Here is a 7,937-nt window from a genome sequence, read left to right on the forward strand (position 1 = left end):
AATCTCAAGAACTCCTTTCTTCTGACCAGTCCCATTGTTCACAGGATTTCTTTCAGAAGTGTACATGAATTGGTTATTTGCAACCATTTCAATCAGTTCTTGAGCTTCAGTAGGCGTCTTCTTCAAATGAAGAGATCCTCCAGCAGAGCTATCCAAAGACATCTTGGACAGTTCAGAGAGACCATCATAGAAAATACCTATGATGCTCCATTCAGAAAGCATGTCAGAAGGGCACTTTCTGATTAATTGTTTGTATCTTTCCCAAGCTTTATAGAGGGATTCTCCTTCCTTCTGTCTGAAGGTATGGACTTCCACTCTGAGCTTACTCAATTTTTGAGGTGGAAAGAACTTTGCCAAGAAGGCATTGACTAGCTTTTCCCAAGAGTCCAGGCTTTCTTTAGGTTGAGAATCCAACCATGTTCTAGCTCTATCCCTTACAGCAAAAGGGAATAGCATAAGTCTGTAGACCTCAGGGTCAACCCCATTAGTCTTGATTGTGTCACAGATTTGCAAGAACTCAGCTAAAAACTGATGAGGATCTTCCAATGGAAGTCCATGGAACTTGCAATTCTGTTGCATTAGAGAAACTAGTTGAGGCTTAAGCTCAAAGTTGTTTGCTCCAATGGCAGGGATAGAGATGCTTCTCCCATAGAAGTCGGGAGTAGGTGCAGTAAAGTCACCCAGCACCTTCCTTGCATTGTTGGCATTGTTGTTTTCTGCTGCCATGTGTTCTTCTTCTTTGAAGAATTCGGTCAGGTCCTCTAAAGAGAGTTGTGCTTTGGCTTCTCGTAGCTTTCTCTTCAAGGTCCTTTCAGGTTCAGGATCAGCCTCAACAAGAATGCTTTTGTCTTTGCTCCTGCTCATAAGAAAGAGAAGAGAACAAGAAATGTGGAATCCTCTATGTCACAGTATAGAGATTCCTTGAAGTGTCAGAGGAAAAGAAGAGTAGAAGACAGAAGTAGAAAATTCGAATTTATCAAAGAAGATGGAGTTCGAATTTTGCATTAAGGGATAGTGTTAGTCCATAAATAGAAGGATGTGGTAAGGAGGGAAGTGATTTTCGAAAATTAAGTAAAAAAAAAATTGAAAACATTTTTGAAAAACATTACTTAATTTTCGAAAATGAAAGTGGGAAAGAAATAAAGTGATTTTTGAAAAAGATTTTGAAATTAGAAATCAAGAGAGATTTGATTGAAAACTATTTTGAAAAAGATGTGGTTAAGAAGATATGATTGGTTTAAAAAAAATGTGATTGAGGAAATATGATTTGAAAAACATTTTAAAAAGATTTGATTTTGAAAATTAAAAACTTGACTAACAAGAAAAGATATGATTCAAACATTAAACATTTCTCAACAGAAAAGGCAACATACTTGAAATGTTGAATCAAATCATTAATTGGTAGCAAGTATTTTTGAAAATGGAAAGAAATTGATTTTGAAAAAGATTTGATTGAAAATTTGATTTGAAAAAGATTTGATTTTGAAAAGATTTTGAAAACTAAAAAAAAATTTGATTTGAAAACAAAATCTTCCCCCTTTAGCCATCCTGGCGTTAAACGCCCAGAATGGTGCACATTCTGGCGTTTAACGCCCAAAACTATACCCTTTTGGGCGTTAAACGCCCAACCAGGTACCCTGGCTGGCGTTTAAACGCCAGTCTGTCCTTCTTCACTGGGCGTTTTGAACGCCCAGCTTTTTCTGTGCAATTCCTCTGTTGAATGTTCTGAATCTTCAATTCTCTGTATTATTGACTTGAAAAGACACAAATAAAAAAATATTTTTGGATTTTTAATAATAAGAACAAATCAAAATGCAACAAGAATCAAATAACAATGCATGCAAGACACCAAACTTAGCAGTTTGTATACTACTGACACTAACAAAATGAAAATGCATATGAGACACACAAAACACTCAAGTCAATTGAATTCAAAGATCAGAGCACGAAAATTATCAAGAATTACTTGAAAATCCTTAAGACACATGAATGAATGCATGCAATTGACACCAAACTTAAGATGAGACACTAGACTCAAACAAGAAATTTTTGGATTTTATGATTTTTTTTAATTTTTTTTTTTGTGTTTTTCGAAAATTAAATGGAAAAAGATATCAAAATTCTTAATGAGAATTCCAGGAATCAGTGCAATGCTAGTCTAAGACTCCGGTCCAGGAATTAGACATGGCTTCACAGCCAGCCAAGCTTTCAAAGAAAGCTTCGGTCCAAAACACTAGACATGGCCAAAGGCCAGCCAAGCCTTAGCAGATCACTGCTCCAAAAGCAAGATTGATAGAAATCAACAAGCTCTTGTGATGATAAGTTGAAACCTCGGTCCAATGAGATTAGACATGGCTTCTCAGCCAGCCAGACTTCAACAAATCATCATGAAACTCTAGAATTCCTCTTCAAGAATTTCAAAAAAAATAAATACCTAATCTAAGCAACAAGATGAACCGTCAGTTGTCCAAACTAAACAATCCCCGGCAACGGCGCCAAAAACTTGGTGCGCGAAATTGTGAACAATACTTTTCACAACTCTCATAATCCCTGGTCATGAACCCCAAAAACTTGGTGTTCAATACCATGGCATTACACAACTTCGCACAACTAACCAGCAAGTGCACTGGGTCGTCCAAGTAATAAACCTTACGCGAGTAAGGGTCGATCCCACGGAGATTGTTAGTATGAAGCAAGCTATAGTCATCTTGTAAATCTTAGTCAGGCAAACTCAAATGGATATGGTGATGAACGCATAAAAACATAAAGATAAAGATAGAGGTACTTATGTAATTCATTGGTAGGAACTTCAGATAAGCGCATGAAGATGCCTTCCCTTCCGTCTCTCTGCTTTCCTACTGTCTTCATCCAATCCTTCTTACTCCTTTCCATGGCAAGCTTATGTAGGGTTTCACCGTTGTCAGTGGCTACCTCCCATCCTCTCAGTGAAAATGTTCCTATGCTTTGTCACAGCATGGCTAATCATCTGTCGGTTCTCGGTCAGGCCGGAATAGAATCCAGCAATTCTTTTGCGTCTGTCACTAACGCCCCGCCTGCTAGGAGTTTGAAGCACGTCACAGTCATTCAATCATTGAATCCTACTCAGAATACCACAGACAAGGTTAGACCTTCCGGATTCTCTTGAATGTCGCCATCAGTTCTAGCCTATACCACGAAGACTCTGATCTCACGGAATGGTTGGCTCGGTTGTCAGGCGAGCAACCATGCATCGTGCAATTAGGAATCCAAGAGATATTCACCCAATCGAAGGTAGAACGGAGGTGGTTGTCAGTCACACGTTCATAAGTGAGAATGATGATGAGTGTCACGGATCATCACATTCATCAAGCTGAAGAACAAGTGATATCTTAGAACAAGAATAAGCGGAATTGAATGGAAGAACAATAGTAATTGCATTAATACTCGAGGTACAGCAGAGCTCCACACCTTAATCTATGGTGTGTAGAAACTCCACCGTTGAAAATACATAAGAACAAGGTCTAGGCATGGCCGAATGGCCAGCCTCCCAATGAGGGTTCAATCATAAAAACATGATCAAAAGCTCTCAAATATTCCAAAGATGAAAATACAATAGTAAAAGGTCCTACTTATAGAGAACTAGTAGCCTAAGGTTTACAGAAATGAGTAAATGACATAAAAATCCACTTCCGGGCCCACTTGGTGTGTGCTTGGGCTGAGCAATGAAGCATTTTCGTGTAGAGACTCTTCTTGGAGTTAAACGCCAGCTTTAGTGCCAGTTTGGGCGTTTAACTCCCATTTGGGTGCCAGTTCCAGCGTTTAACGCTGGAAATCTTGAAGGTGACTTTGAACGCCGGTTTGGGCCATCAAATCTTGGGCAATGTATAGACTATCATATATTGCTGGAAAGCCCAGGATGTCTACTTTCCAACGCCATTGAGAGCGCGCCAATTGGGCTTCTGTAGCTCCAGAAAATCCACTTTGAGTGCAGGGAGATCAGAATCCAACCGCATCTGCAGTCCTTTTCAGTCTCTGAATCAGATTTTTGCTCAGGTCCCTCAATTTCAGCCAGAAAATACCTGAAATCACAGAAAAATACACAAACTCATAGTAAAGTCCAGAAAAGTGAATTTTAACTAAAAACTAATAAAAATATACTAAAAACTAACTATATCATACCAAAAACATACTAAAAACAATGCCAAAAAGTGTATAAATTATCCGCTCATCAACTAGCTTTAGTGCACTCTAAACCAATTAGCAGTCTCTCCAATTATCAATCAACAAAGGAATTAGATAACTCAAGTGTCACTAAATACTCTACCTAGGCCAAGAGGAACAAAACTTACACTAAAACTAAAAGAGACATTTCAACAAACACATAGAGTGCAATAAAAGTAAACAACATAAATTGTAAGAATTAAAGAGAGATCTAACTACAAAGGCAAGAGATCAACAATAGAAAAGTAAAGAAGAACAATTATTATGAATTACCTCTTATTGAATTGAAAGAAAATGGAAGGAACAATAGTAGATCTACAACAAAGTATAAGAACAACATAAAGGAAATTACAACAAAGAATGGAAGAAGAGTGAATGTAGCAACAAAGAATTGAGATGTAGAAGTAGAAGAAAGCAAAGATTAAAACCTAGATCTAAGAACTAATCCTAATCCTAATCCTAATTCTAGAGAGAAGTGAGAGCTTCTCTTTCTAGAAACTACTTCTAAAACTAAACTATGACTAATGGTAACTAACATGTGTTTCCCTCTTTACTCCTTGGGTTAAATAGCATCAGAAATGAGTTGGATTGGGCCCACAAGGCTTCTAAAATCGCTGGCCACGTTTTGCTTCAAGTGGACTAGGTGGCAACAACGGCGCGTGCGCGTACTATGCGCGTGCGCGCCACCATACTTGTAGCAACTATGGCAAATCTTATATCGTTTCGAAGCCCCAGATGTTAGCTTTCTAACCCAATTGGAACCGCATCATTTGGACCTCTGTAGCTCAAGTTATGGTCGTTTAAGTGCAAAGAGGCCGGCTTGACAGCTTTCCGGTTCTTTCATTTCTTCATGAGTTCTCCAACTTTTCATGCTTTCTTTCTTCATTCCCTTGATCCAATCTTTGCCTCCTAAACCTTAGATCACTTAACAAACATATCAAGGCATCTAATGGAATCAAGGTGAATTAAATTTATTCATTTTAAGACCTAAAAAGCATGTTTTCACTCTTAAGCACAATTAAAGGAGAAGTTATAAAACCATGCTATTTCATTGAATAAATGTGGGTAAAAGGTTATAAAATCCTCAAAAATCAATACAAGATAAACCGTCAAAATGGGGTTTGTCAGGCGGCTGTAACAACATGCAAGGACAATAAAGCTCCCGGAATCTCAAAAGGATGTAAACCAAACTCAAAACCCTTACCGGTAGCATTGTCGACGATGGGAGCGGCGTTCCCTAGTGGCAAAAGCGAAGTAGCGGCTCCCTCTGGTGACTACCCAACCACGGCGACGGCGAGGATGCCATGGCAGCGGCGGTAACAAGCTCCTCTTTCGCGGGCTCCTTCTCTCTCCGGCATTTGGCTCAGCGACGACGGAGGCCTCTTCTCCTTCTTCTGCCCGCGATCAGCCTTGCTGGTGATGGAAACCGGCGACCACAGCAACGACGCGGCTGACAGTGGTGGCTTCACGGGCGGCGGCATGACTGGGCGGTGCGACTCCCTCTCCTCGCGGTTCTAGCAGCGGCAGTAGTGCGGCCTTCTCTCCTCTTTCTCAGATCCCCTCTCTTCTCTCTTCCCTTCTCCTCCGTCGCAGCTCACTCATATCCGGCGCTCTCCCCCTCTCGGACCTCCCTCTTCCCCCTTTCCCTTTATTCTTTCTTTTTCTTCTTCTATTTTGTTTCAGCATGTGTATGCTTATTGAGTGTGAGTGTGTAACTGTGAGTGAGGGGGGTAGGGTACCGTGTGTGTGTATGTGTTTAGTGTGGGTAGGGTTTAGGTTAATAAAGATAAATTAGGATTTGTGTTTGTGTGGTGAAATTGGGAATTTTAGGGATTAAGATAAGGTAGTAATTTAAAATAAAAATATAAGTATAGAGTAAATATTTAAATTCAAGTTAAAATATATTAATCATCTTTGAAATACTATTTTATTATCAACTTGAAATCTATTTTTGAATAAATACTAATTAAATGAAAATTAATGATAATTAGATTAGTTCTCCTTCATTTGTAAAATAAGATTAAAAATCTAAATATTTAAAATTAAGGCATAGAAAATATTCACTATTTTTCAATTATAAGAACTCTAAATAATAAATAAGAATTTACTCAAATTTTATATAAAAATATCTAAAAATATAATCTTAAATAATTATAATACATCATAAATAATTTATTAATAACTTTTAAAAATCCGGAGTTTTACATTCTACCCCACTTAAAAAAATTTTTGCCTTCAAAAATTCAAGTAACACATAAGATAATACTTAGTCTTAGTATTCTTCTTTTAAGTGCTTTTTAGAAATGTAAGAAATCTTAGCATATATATAAATGTCCAAATACCACATAACCATGAGACTCAAATATAAAGGTAAGGTATATTGTAAGGCAGAAGATTCAAGAAGGCTTGATGCAAAAGGTTATATGGTTTCAAGACTTTGCCAAGACTTTGAGAAACAAAAAAGGGGTGCAAGTTAGATGTATGTGAAACAAAGTGGTAGCTAAGGTGGAAAAAGGTTGAAATATAGGTTGGTATTAAAACAATATGGTAACGTTCACGCAGAACTCATACCAACTTCACAGCTTTAACTTTCCAACTCCATCAATCACTTTGCAACCCAAAACTCAGTCACAAGCCTATCATCCGCAAACTTTCACAAGGAAACAAAACTCTCACAACCTCCATAATGTTGCACACTTACCGCTTCACCTTCCATATTCTTAAACCAACTCTTAAAGAACAAACGCATCACATTACTATATGTAAAGGTCGCATGTGACATTAACGCAATTCCTGAGTTTAATCAGAAGGGTACTAAACCTAAGAAAAAGGACAAGCGACAAAGACAATATCTGCAAGAATTTGAAAGAGTTGTTGAGGTCACAAGTAAGCAAGGATGCAAAAGGAATGTAAAGTGCTAGAAAGGAAATTAGTTCAGCAATCTTAAGAATGACTCCCGAATCAATGACATCCAATAGGAATAATAAAAAGAAAATAAATAAAGCAATAGTTTCATACAAAATCAAGTCGAGTCTCGAAATATGAGGTTCACAGAAGAAGAGTGTTTAAAACCAAAGATAAAGCTTATAGAACTCAAGAGTATGGTTTAAAAATACTTTCGAATACTTTGTTCGTAAAGAATAGAAAAGTTAAGGGAAAATAATTTCATGTTTTGAAAGAGGAAATGGGTAACAAATATCCTTCAAAAGATTAATAAAAGCGTAAATGTGGCATTATCTCAATATAAATTCAAGTGGGAATAGATTACACAAACTTTGTAAATGGAAAGATTAATTTCACTATGAACAAAATTGTATTTTCTCTTCTTTTTCAAGCATGTATGAAAACTACAATCTTGTTGGAAGAAAACCTGAGATAAAATTTTACTCATAAAAGAAAAGAGGATACATTACAATCGAACAGGTTTAAATCACATATAGAAATTTTCAGAGTATAAGGTATAAGAGTGTAGGCTGAATTGAAAGCGATTTTATTAAAACTTCAATAGATTATTATATCACACCAAAACAAGTTTAAATCACATCAAAGAGAGGCACTTCTCAAGTAAAGGAATGCAAAGTCATGAACAACTTTGCATAAGAATAAATCAAAACTTGTTTAAAAAGGTTTAAAACAAAACTTTAATAATATACTTGAAATCATAGCTTTATAAGGATGTTCAATAATATTAAGATGCGTTAAGAAGAAAACTAACTCATTTCAAGAAAAGAACTTAA

The 7,937-nt window shown here is 37.0% G+C and overlaps 1 non-coding gene across 1 annotated transcript; it reads left to right on the forward strand.

Moving 5' to 3' along the window:
- Positions 1 to 220: 220 nt before the first annotated feature.
- LOC112704600 (small nucleolar RNA R71) lies at positions 221 to 324 on the forward strand. The gene has a single exon (XR_003155218.1). It is a non-coding gene; the product is annotated as a small nucleolar RNA R71 (small nucleolar RNA).
- Positions 325 to 7,937: the final 7,613 nt, after the last annotated feature.

Source organism: Arachis hypogaea, chromosome 7 (genome assembly GCF_003086295.3).
Source record: "Arachis hypogaea cultivar Tifrunner chromosome 7, arahy.Tifrunner.gnm2.J5K5, whole genome shotgun sequence".
NCBI lineage: Eukaryota > Viridiplantae > Streptophyta > Magnoliopsida > Fabales > Fabaceae > Arachis > Arachis hypogaea.